General features: G+C 43.4%; 1 long non-coding RNA gene across 1 annotated transcript in view; it reads left to right on the top strand.

Moving 5' to 3' along the window:
• The first annotated feature begins 7,442 nt into the window (after positions 1–7,442).
• The window catches only part of LOC123069415 (uncharacterized), a 15,601-nt gene continuing 10,543 nt past the window's right edge, over positions 7,443–12,500 (top strand). The window contains exons 1-2 of the long non-coding RNA XR_006432516.1: positions 7,443–8,728; positions 8,908–8,909. This is a non-coding gene — a long non-coding RNA (uncharacterized lncRNA). The remainder of the gene's footprint in view (positions 8,729–8,907; positions 8,910–12,500) is intronic.

The raw sequence follows: 12,500 nt of genomic DNA, 5'->3' as shown, positions 1-12,500 counted from the left end.
CTTTAGAAATCAAGTGAACCATTGGTTTCGCCACAAGGGAGGTACTAGTTATGACTTAGAGAAATAGTGATTGATGCTCAATTAGCTAGGGCTGCTAGTTGACTGTATAGAAAGAATATTGTGCCTCTAACTCACGCCCCTTAGACTCGAAAGTACTAAGGCACTTATTACGGTGAGGGAACGAACCACCATTATTGAAAACCCTTCTATCTAGACTCCCGCCGTGCTTCTAGACTCCCCCCATGCTTCTCGCGAGCAGTGGTTAGTGAGGTACTAGAAACCATATTTTTTTCATTGCCTGAAAGAAAGTAGTATATTAGCGAGTCTCGCAGGTGACCTAGCCGGGTGGGTACGATTAATCTCACAACCATGCTGAATTTGAAAGCATTTCAATCTATCGAAAATCAAGTCAACCGTGGTTGGTATTAACTGGTGGTTTACCTGACTTGTTGTTCAAAACCTTGAGTGAATCAAACCTCTAATGCCTTTTCCATACCTTCTTGGACCTGGCGCCTCTCTTTTCTCTTTTCCTTCTCTTTAGTGGATGTGGTGGCATGTGCTTCATCCCTCCTTTTAGGGTTAATGCTATCAATGGTGAATCGATCATTCGCTATCCTTTTTTCTGGGATCTGCTCTTTTCAGTGGAAGGTTTGAGGGAAGGTAAGATTAGTGGGTCAATAACCTGCTTAGCTTTCCAAGTAAGGCAGTGAAGTTCCATATTTCTGTATCTTTCTTATCCCGGGATCTGTTGCTCTGTTCCCTTAGATGCAATAGTTTACTGATCCGGTTTTCCCTAATTTCAATAGTGAGGAGGATGTCCAATAAAAATGCTATATTCTAGTATCTAACCAAAGGGAAGAATGAAAATAAATAGAGATAGAGGTTCGGAAGTAGGGCCTATTAAAAGTACAGTGCCTTCTTGTTCTTGTTCTTCTGATCGATTGATTCAATTGGATTAAAGGGAAGAGAACACCAAAACTACTAGCGAAAAGCACTTTCACCTGGCTAGCACTTAGCAAGGTTAGTTTAGTTTGCTTGGAAGGGGAGCATTCCAAATGCATAACTCGAAATGACACTAAAGACTAAAGCTAGAACATCTATAGTGACAGACGAGGGCGAATCGTAACTAGAAGAAGGCCTCCGAACTGCTTCAAATCAAGAAATTGTGGGGAGCTTTTGGTCAAGTCTTGGAAGGGACTCCCATCCCAGAGTGTGAAAGCTCTCGGGAGAAGGGAATCGACAACACAACTGGAGCTGCCCTTTCTTTGGTTTAGTAAGAAGCTTCCTCAAGTATGTCAATTTGTAGTACGGTCAGTTCACTCGAATCCACTGACTTCATGCACGGGGACTCGACCATCAATCCTTTCTTGTGACGAGCTGTCACTGGGTGCTCTGAAACCTCCTTAAAAGGAGGGGCGGTGGGGTAAGGTAATTGAAGTAACTAGCCAGTATTAAGATTAGGCATAAGCATAATAAACTGATGCATCCGAAGACGGTGAATCTAGAATAGAGGCCGGGTGAGGAAGCAAAAGATGCAAGAGAGCCTTTTTCCGGGAAGGAAGGGACGGCCGAGAACGATGTCCTTTCTCGTGCCTAATGCCTAATGCCTAAGCGGGAGCGCCCCTCTGTCTGCTACTTTACACTACTCCTTGAACGTGTCCTCTCGGCTCTCCTCGAAACTATTCCGAAGTTTTGAATTCCATTTCTATGGATAGGTTCTAAGCATATGAGAGAAAGGCGGATGAAAGGCAGTAATCCTAAGTTCCGAATCTTGCCCTGAATAAGTAAGGTTTCGGGGAAGTTAGAAGCCTTTCGGGCTGAATAGGGGCGGTGAGAGGGTGTAGTGTAGTAAAGGAGGTGGACTTAGAGCCAGCAAGCAAAGTAAGGCAAAGCTTTATCGCGAAGAGGGCAGATGAATGAATTGGTTCCAGGGTATGCCTTCCGAGGTATGCCGGGTAATAAGGACAAGGAAGGCTGCGGGAAGAGTTTGAGGACTAGGCCAGAGGACTCCTGTCCATAAGGCTAGGAAGGCAGGAGCAAAAAGATTGAACTAGCCCACGCATCTGCTCCCCTCTCAATCCACCAATAACTCCCATCTCCCAGCATCTCATTCCCCCACCCCGTCGTCGAGAGCAGCCAACCCTTCTCAATAGAATCCATGTGCCATTGCCTGAATGTCAATCTGCCCCTCCTGTCCGAAAAGAAGCATATCCGAATAAAGGTACCAAGGTAACCCTTAGAGTCAAAGCATTTTTCGCTATTAAGGACTTACTGAAAAAGGCTCAAAAAAACAGGAATCAGTTGGAGGAAACTAAGGACCAGGTTCACATTATCAGTGAGCGCGGATAAGAACATTTCCTGGAATTCCACATCCCATATTGACTCTACCATCCCTAACATTGGCCACTAAGTCCAATCTGACCTATCTCAAATAAGATCTTTTAGGATCATTGGTTAGGCATCCCACTTCTTTGTTTGCATAAGGCCACTAGCCATCTAGTGTTCGCTATCCTTCATCTTTCGATTAGCGAGATGATCTTAAAAACTACAGGCCTGAAATTTGCCTTTCTTAAGACCCCGTTGAACATATTTTCAAAATGTTCCATCATTGGGTATAAGTAGAATCTTCATAGCCCAAAAAAAAACACAGTCAAAGTCAAACGTTTGTCGGTGGCACAGGGTTGTGTTTGAAGAAATGGAGTTTCGTTGTTCGTCACATGAAACTCTGCACTTAGGGATCAGCCTCACAAATATGCTCTTAAAGCTTTGAAACCGTCTTCTTTGTGGACTCGGCTGTAGGCTATATATCCATGGCTTGTTGTGATCCCCTTCCTCCTTCCTTTCTCACTGGAAAAAGCAGTAGTTGTCAATCGACGACCAGTTATCAATCAATCTGATGAAGGTAACAATATCCTCCTTGAAATCCATATAACCATTCCCTGGAAAATCAACCAGATTCTCCCTCCTCTTATGGCTCAAAGGCTCAACCTGGCTAGTAAGTCGGCATAGGAGAGGAGCACTCATTCATCTTGTGGTGGGCTGGCTTACTACTCCCCGATATTAGCTCTCAGCAGTTAAGCAATTCCGAAATCAGTTTGTTGCCCTGCAAAGTCTTTGACCTTGGGTATATGAGTAGGAGACTTAGGACAGTAGCATCGATAGGCAGTAGGGCAAGCTGCCGGATTGACAGACAGTTATTAGGACAGTGGGTAAGCTACTTAGGCTAGGGAATAGGTACACATAGGTCAGATACGCGGGCAAGTCTCAATAACCAAAGTAGGAGTTGATGAGTGACTTTCTTCTTCTCTATTCCTTCTTACTGGACTGGACGGATTCCTTTCTGTAAACTGAGTTAATGGAGTCAAGAAAGAAGCTAGTACAGTAGGCATTCTTATTCCGTAAAATAAGTCACTGGTAGGCAAGACTTTCTCTCGAGAGTCAGAGCTTCGAGACGACTTTCGCAGATGTTCAATCTTGCAAGGCGTATGAGCCAGATTTTTAGTACTCTCCCGACCTGTTAGAGGCCACCCTAATAAGCGGAGATTGCCGGGAAAACGTTGCTCAACAAGACAGTAACCAACTCGAAAAAGGAGACCCTGGCATAACAAGTGGTGATCTCTGTACTAGAATAGAAGCCCTGCTAATTGTGAAGAACCCACAGCCGGGAGCGTTAGTAACTGGATTTTACCACACTCCGTTATACCCTCCCTTGGGGGATGGCTTGGTGCTAATGTAGGACTTTCGGAGACCTTCCGCTTGCTGTTTTGGTCCAGCCTGAGTGGCCATAACTTCTACTGTGATTTAGTTTGGAGCGGTCTTGCTCTTGTTGTTCCGTTGTTGCGCGTCCTATTCTGATATTTAGGACCAAGAGGTACTGGATTCTCTTTCGGATAGGCCTTGAAAGGAGAAGAAAGGCTAAAATGCCAACGGACGTCTGTCTATTCTCTAATTCACCCGATCCCTATCCACTTTCCAAAAAGGAAGAATGCATGAACCACGGCAGAGGAGAAAGGACGGATCACCTGCCGATCTTTTACAAAACTATGCCAGAAAGGATATAAAGATTGACCGGTACAAAAGCCATCTCCATCAATCTACGCTCATTAAGGAGAGGGTTCCTTAGAGAATAAAATGGGGAGCGAACGAAAAAGATGTGTGGCTGAGGTGTTGGGAGCCCCCAATAGAGAAGGACGATGCGGAAAGGTATGGTGGGAATAGAAACAGGCCTGGACAGAAGAAGTAGACGAAAGACCTCCAGGCTGTGTCGTCATTCTCAATCCTGAAAAGAGAGCGCACATCCTGAGGAAGGCGCGTCATGCAAAGGTTCCCATTTTTTTCCTTAGTTGACCCCGTGTTTCTATCGGATCCTAAGCTTCATCGGGACAAGCGCATAAACCATCCCATCGCGGTAGAGGGGACAGAGCAGCTCAGCGGGCTAATCAGTGACCTCATCTACCCAAAGACTTTATTTCTGCTATACTTTCTTAAGCAATAGGAGCTCCTTCATATGCCCTTGAAGGCGGGAATATTGGTACTGAAATGAGGTTTAAAGGTACCTTTTCCCGTTGTCCGCTTTGCCTTCGTACGACTTTCCTTGGCAAACTATCCCAAAAAAGGAATGGGCTTTTTCAAAATCAAACTTGTTGTTTACTCATTGTGGCAAAACAAAACTCTCTTATTTTCCTTCGAGATGAATACCAATTTGATAGAGGTGGGGCATTTTCCATGAGTGGATTCGAGAATGTGGTCCCTCCTCTCTTTTGACCAGTCCTTGGCTTCTTTGTTTGATGATGTCGATAGCTCTTCTCTAGCCCGGCTAGATAACAAAACAATGAAATAGCACGCCACTGTGGTGATAAATCTTCTTGATGAAATCTTACTGATTCGACTCATGGACCTTTTCCAAAGAGTAGTGGCCTTCGTTCGAAAGGTGAAAACAACCAGTCAATACCTTATTGATTCAAAAGGGAATGCAGATGCAATCTACTTGGAATAAAGGGTCTTGGCATGTAGTTGACTTCATAATGAAGAGCCAGAAGTTTAATGTCACTAGCTTCATTCTTACAGAAATTGATCAAGCTAGAAAGAAGGGATTTCCACAAGAATCTTCTCTTTGCACCACACATCATGAGAATGATATTGAACAAGAGTCAGCTCAGCCTGCCTCTTCCTTTGCTCCCCATTTTTAGACTTCTACAAGTCGATCTTCTTACGATGGAAATCACGAAAAAGATCATTCGCTCTTACCTCGTTTGGAGCAGACGAAACGTCTTTTGTTTGGCCTTTGGCCTTTTCATTTCAGTACCGAAGCCGAGTAGATCAATCAGATGACCATGGGTATGAGTCTCTTGTTTCACCTTCAGGTGTCCCATTTCTGCATCCGTTCTTGTAAGCGATAGCAATCTGTTGACAAGAAATCACTTAGATTAATAAGGTTTTGTGACTACGAGTTGCAGAAAGCGGCGCAGCCAATGGCCTGGGCTTTGAGTGGTATGAATTGAATAAAATATCATAATAAGCACGGTCGATCAACATTGGGGTCAGCATTAAGAAAGAGAAACCATTGGATATGGCCACGATGGACTTTATTGAGGGCCCGACGCCAGGGAACTATACTCGCTAGCCCAAGCTACTGGTTTTATTTATAGAGTCAAGGGTGAGCATGTGACTGTGACTAAATAGCAGCGTGCCTTTGGCTCGCAGTATCGGAAAAAGATGAATCGGACTTGGCAGATTGAACTGCAGACTATAAAGAAGGAGGAAGAAAGCCCATAATTATCATGTATGACAAGGTTGTTCTTATCATGGTGAAACTGTTGGAAAAAGGTTACTGTGATTTTCTATCTATTAGTTGACTATGGAGCTTCTTCGTCCCGACCTATCTATATGTGAAAAGCACTCCGCCAGAATCCTCGTAGTAGTAAGTCGTGGATTACAAGCTGTCCCTTCCGAAAAGCTCATTTGCAATAGATATAGGGTTTACCAACCTCAGGCATGGACATAGACACCAGATCATTTTGATAGAAATGAGGTAGACTGGAAGCTGAAGCCAATAGACCAATGGAACTAATCAATCACTTGCTTTCCCAACTGGAGCAAGAAACTTCCAACCAAATAGGAGGGACCCGGAAGAAGAGATAAATGACAACTATCTCTAGAGAATTGAAAAGAGGTGTGCGAACTATGTTATTGAATTGGCCATGAAAACCTAAAATGAAGGAATAGGGGGTCTGGGATAAGCATGTATTGGAGGCGGGTTTCCCAATAAGTCAATAGCTATCCTTCGCTATCTGGGGCTAGCTCACTCTATGAGATAAGTTTCATGTATGGTTCGAAGCAGTTAACTCCCTTTTAAGGAGCGATCGATCAGCCCCGACCATGACCGGTCTAGAATCTCTCTCATTGAGCTTCTCTTTTGCGCCTGCTTTCTTCTTGATTTATTGCAGCAGCTAGTCTCCCTTTTCCAAATTCGATTATAAGTGAAGTGAGTTATGTTTCAAGAAATTCCATCCATTTCATCGCCCAGAATAATACCCAATCCTGCCAATCTCTACGACAATCTCTGGTTTAGTTGATCTTTTTCTAATATGAAAAGCAAGGAAACACTAGTAATGGTGGAAACAGAACTTAGAAATCTAAGGCTGAAGGCTAGTTTCATTAACGAGTCTCACCTATTTCTTACTTCCCCTACCAGCCCTACCTACATCACCTTTCATATGGAATAGGCATGCTTTAGTGATGGGGCTAGCCGCTTTCACAAGAAATCAAACCAAACAAAGACACTTAGCATAGGAGTAGATTAGGCATCTAGTGCTTTGTTCATCGTCTGAGGACTATAAGGTGCCAAGGGAAATAGCTCCATCCCATTGGATATCCCTAGCCTTGGTGGATCAGTGCAGTGAGAAAAAACTCTTCCATTCTATCTATGGTAGATAAAGGAGCTTCAAAGCCGTAGCCATCCTCATGGCCTTTTCACCCTACAGCCGTTGCACTTTTTTTATTAAATGAAATAGTTCGTTTTCTCGCTCTTAACTCGAAAGTACTAACTAAATAGGGGCACGGAGAAATAAAGAAGTGTGGGGGAGAAGCAGCCGAGCTCATTCCCTTCCATTCCTGCTCTATAGTAGGGGTTATGTCCCCCTTTCCTAGTGAGAGCAATACGCAATGCTGCTACGAATAGAGATAGTGCCCTATCCACTGCAAAACGGTACTCTGCTTCAACCACACGGTATGGCTCCCTCATTTCAAACCAAGCTGTAGACCGAGTAGGAAACAGCTAAAGGTTCCGGTCCAAAGGTAAGAAGATCCGTTGGTTGGAAATCCATATCAATTGTTACTGGTTCTCCCGTTCTTGGTACTGTGTCATGTGACTCTAAAGCCCCAACTAGGCTAGATCGAGATCTTGGTCCTTGCTAGGCTTACTCGTGTAAATAACCCCCATGTCTTAGGTGTTCTCGGGGGTAAGCGAGTCAGTACAATCGGTTGCACAACCGTCCAGTCCATATCATAATTGTCATAATCAATCATATCAGTAGGTGGCATACTTGCCTGCTCAAGTCCATCTACTATGGATGTGGGCTTGGACCAAGCCATCCCCAAACACTGAACCGGATCTTGAAAATGGGACTGAACTGAATCCGACTTCTTGGTAGCCCAGTGGCTTTTGGTCCCCATCGGAAAGTGCTGAATGGATTGCTCCTTGCCCAACGACAAAAAGAAATAAATTTAGGAGAGGATTGATAGGCTTAAGCATTCAGGGCTGGTCGCTCTTATGGATACCTGTGAGCTAGAGTCGGGAATCGAAAAGGAGACAACGGAAGCCATACAGATCTAGTTGGGAATGCTGTTCATGCAGTGGAGAGCATAAATGACCGGCCCTTGAGGCGCGAGTAGACTTATCATATAGAAAGGAAAGAGATAAGCGGAGGGAGGATGGTTTGATGATAGCCAAGATCTCCATCTCATTTGTCACTCTCGTATTCTTAATAGGAATCGGCAAGCAGATACAACCACTAGGCCATTGCCATTCGACTAGTCTATCAGAGTATCCTACGAAGTCAGGTCCAGTAGGCGCAGGATGCGCTAAGCCATTCGATCTTCCTGCTGGTGGTCCACCATAGAGCTCCTATGTAGCCGTTTGTTTTCTCGCTTAACTAATTTGTATGAGGTGATACAGCTGAGATCAGCCAACGGTTCGAGCACTTAGCACAATGTGCCACTTAACCGGACGAGCGCAAGACCGGGTCTACCTACCTTACGACATTTATGAAAAACGAACGTTGTATTAAGGGGTTTCTATCAGTTAGTAACAAAGCCGGCAGTATCCTTGAATTCAGGGGTCAGCTACGGGAGGTATGTTTCCATGTGTGCCGAAGAAGCGTCTATCATTATACGCTGTTTATCCAATCAAAAACTTCTTCGTTTAGTTGGTAGAACCCACGCCAATATCATATTGACTCTCTCTCGTCCAATAAGAGTTTCCGAGAGTTACTTTATTCAAATTCTCTCCTTTCCAAAGCTCCACAAGGAAAAAAGAGTAATAGGACAACAATATTGCTTTCATTTATTTTGAGTTCTTTCTTTGTTGAGATGGAAATCGACGTTCTTTTGAAAAGGGCTAGGTAGTTTGCGCGCAGGCAAAACTTCTTCATGAAAGGTCAAAAATAGACTTGGATTTCATGGGTTTCTTAATGACTAGTCGTTCGTTTGAAGCCTGAAGAAACCGGCAGTTTTTTTTTCCGAATGACCTTATTTCGAGAATCAACTAACTGACAAATCCGTAGCCCAGGTGATTCGCTGCCTCCCTCTCGCCAAAATGGGATGAATCTTCTCATGCAGCTTTTTGATTATTCAGGGCACAACGAAGCCAATTTCCATCAAGGCAAGGGGGTAAATAAGGGGGAAGAGGAGTTGTAACGATAGAAAAGAGAAATGACTATAAGGAACCAACGATTCTCTCTTCTTAAACAACCTATATACTCCACACTTAACTAGCATTTGATAGATTATCCAACCCCGAGCAATCTTAGTTATTGGTGGGGGTTCGGTTCGTTAGCAGGTATTTGTTTAGTCATTCAGATAGTGACTAGCGTTTTTTTAGCTATGCATCACACACCTCATGTGGATCTAGCTTTCAACAGCGTAGAACACATTATGAGAGATGTTGAAGGGGGCTGGTTGCTCCGTTATATGCATGCTAATGGGGCAAGTATGTTTCTCATTGTGGTTCACCTTCATATTTTTCGTGGTCTATATCATGCAAGTTATAGCAGTCCTAGGGAATTTGTTCGGTGTCTCGGAGTTGTCATATTCCTATTAATAATGGTGACAACTTTTATAGGATACGTACCACCTTGGGGTCAGATGAGCTTTTGGGGAGCAACAGTAATTACAAGCTTAGCTAGCGCCATACCAGTAGTAGGAGATACCATAGTGACTTGGCTTTGGGGTGGTTTCTCCGTGGACAATGCCACCTTAAATCGTTTTTTAGTCTCCATCATTTACTCCCCCTTATTTTAGTAGGCGCCACTTCTTCATCTGGCCGCATTGCATCAATATGGATCAAATAATCCATTGGGTTACATTCTGAGATGGATAAAATTGCTTCTTACCCTTATTTTTATGTAAAGGATCTTGTAGGTCGGGTAGCTTCTGCTATCTTTTTTTCCATTTGGATTTTTTTTGCTCCTAATGTTTTGGGGCATCCCGACAATTATATACCTGCTAATCCGATGCCCACCCCGCCTCATATTGTGCCGGAATGGTATTTCCTACCGATCCATGCCATTCTTCGTAGTATACCTGACAAAGCGGGAGGTGTAGCTGCAATAGCACCAGTTTTTATATCTCTCTTGGCTTTACCTTTTTTTAAAGAAATGTATGTGCGTAGTTCAAGTTTTCGACCGATTCACCAAGGAATATTTTGGTTGCTTTTGGCGGATTGCTTACTACTAGGTTGGATCGGATGTCAACCTGTGGAGGCACCATTTGTTACTATTGGACAAATTCCTTCTGTCTTTTTCTTCTTGTTCTTTGCCATAACGCCCATTCCGGGACGAGTTGGAAGAGGAATTCCAAAATATTACACGGATGAGACTCATCGCACTTTTGGCCATAGCCATAGAAGAAGCTGCTCCTCCGAAGCAGAGGGAGGGGAATCTATTGATTCCTATAACCCTGCTTATATAGCGTTTTTAAGACAACATTTAGGGTTTTTCCCGGGTTTGGTACCAAATCTGGATAAACTCCTTTCGGTTCTTAAACCGGAGGAAATTCTCTTTCTGGCTTTCCGCTTCCCGCGGGATGCGAACATGTTTAAATTGCCCCTAAATAAGATCAAAGATATGATTAAAGAAGTAATGGCCAAAGAGGAGGAAAACAGATACAAGCCTCCAGTGGAAGATTGTGAAGACCTAAGTATAACGGAGGAGGAAAACAGATACAAGCCTCCGGTGGAAGGTTGTGAAGACCTAAGTATGACGGAGGAGGAAAGGAAAAAATTGCTGGAAGCATTTTCTTTCCTATGGGATAAAAAACAATGAATTGGAACTATTGAGTGGTGTAGGTATCCATCTTAGCAAATAGAGATACCGAGGCCCACCAACCTACTACTTGTTGGTTTGGTGGGGAAAGAGGAGTGGGTATGAGGGCTTCTTTCACTTTTTAAGGCTAGTTTACATCATTCCACATGATGATTTGCTAATTGTTTTATGATCCTTGACTAGCTATATAGACCCTAGGAACTTGCATGTGCTATTACTGCTGTATAAAGGAAAGGTGGCTCACGTTACCACTCTCCCCTATTCCTACAGGAAGGAAGAGTCCATCAAATGCAAGTCGCTACCAGTTTCCTATTTTGGATGAATACCATCGCACCATTTGACCTCGAAGTAACGAGTACTCAAGGAATCCTCTGGAATTCCAGTCATGATGATCAGGTACCCGGAGTACATCACCCTCATCAGGAAGAAAAGAGAGAGAAGTGGAGTAAAATGGATTCAAATGCCGCATTGCAAGTGAACAAAAGAAACCAGTGGAAATAGAAAGAGAATGAACAAGTGTATCAATTCATGAGTTAAGGAATACTATTGGGAAGATTGGGTGACTAATATCCTGAGAAAACGATCTCTTGCTTCCCTTGAAACATGCTGAGAGGACCATTTCGATTAGTGAGAAGCTCAGTTCATGGGTCATGACGACAGATCATATCGTGTACCAGTGCACTGTTCTTTAGAGATCTATGTTTAGTGAACAAGAATGTAGTGAGGGGTGCTACTTTAGTGTTATTCCTAGACTGATGAAGTGAAGACTTTAGGCCTCGCTAATTGTGGACCAACTGAGAATGTTTGTTTCTCTTTTCTGTAGATATCTCAATATTCCTTGAAAGCCTTATGAGTGGTGGCGAGGATGTGGAAGAGCTAGTCATATAGTCCTTGAAGCTTGATTCCTTTTATCGGTTAGCAAGGAGTTTGAAGCTTGAGTACTTTCATTCAGCTTTCGTTCCTGTGGAATGAAGTTGGTTCGGAGGTCTCAAGTAGATCTTCTCAGACAGCGAGTAATATCTCTACTACACTTTCCTTCCACTTTATGTTGAGAAAGTTCACCTGTTAGCTTTCCCGCCAAAGGACAGCAAGCCAGTAATGTGAATCATCATAGTTTCTGTTTTCAGACAAGTACAGCGTCCACCTTTATCATATTAGCAAATAGCTGATCTTAAGAGATCTCAAATAAGGGACATACTTTTGCGTATTTCCGAATGGAGTGGAATAGTCATTCAACTGATGCTTTGAAAGTATTAAACGAGGCAATGTGTTTATCTGTCTTTCCTCATTGCATTCCTATACTTTCCTGCTTAGTATCAAAACCATGTGATGGTACACTATTTTGGCTATAACTTGATTTCTCTAACAACTCAATATGACTTTCTTTTTCGTGTTGAGAAACATGTTCGGATGCAACTTTCATTGAAAAATAAGCATAATGAATTAACTGGCCAGTGGAATTTTATGAAATGAGGGCTCTCGGGAAAGCAAGACTTAAGGAAGGTAGGCAATTTCATACCAAGAAGAGCATTTAAGAACAGCTCATAAGCAATTCCAAGTGGCAGAGATGACTCGAGGGACCTCGTCAGATAAGCATATCCTATGGTAAATGTGGTACCTGGTCCAGTCAACTTGGAAGTAGAAACTGACCACTAGTGGGTGTCAATTAAAAAGTCACTCTGTGGCTAACGCTTCTACTGCTATCAGCAGGGCTTAGTCTCTCGTGGTTCATTTCCACCGGAGAGCATCTATTTGAATAATTAGCGTATATAGTTGATCACTCTAATGACAACGGATTCGATTCGCAAATTTCTCGTGATTGACCGAAGGAAAGGTTAGCGACTGCTCTCCCTACGGAATCTCAAGTAGAGCCATTGCATAGCTGGCAGACACGATGGGCTCAGGGTTTCGACTGCTGTTCATTCCGATCTTAGGTCTCGCTCAGCGAATTCAGAAGGG

The sequence above is a fragment of the Triticum aestivum genome, chromosome 3B, assembly GCF_018294505.1.
Source record: "Triticum aestivum cultivar Chinese Spring chromosome 3B, IWGSC CS RefSeq v2.1, whole genome shotgun sequence".
Lineage (NCBI taxonomy): Eukaryota > Viridiplantae > Streptophyta > Magnoliopsida > Poales > Poaceae > Triticum > Triticum aestivum.
This window is presented reverse-complemented; position numbering and strand designations above follow the sequence as displayed.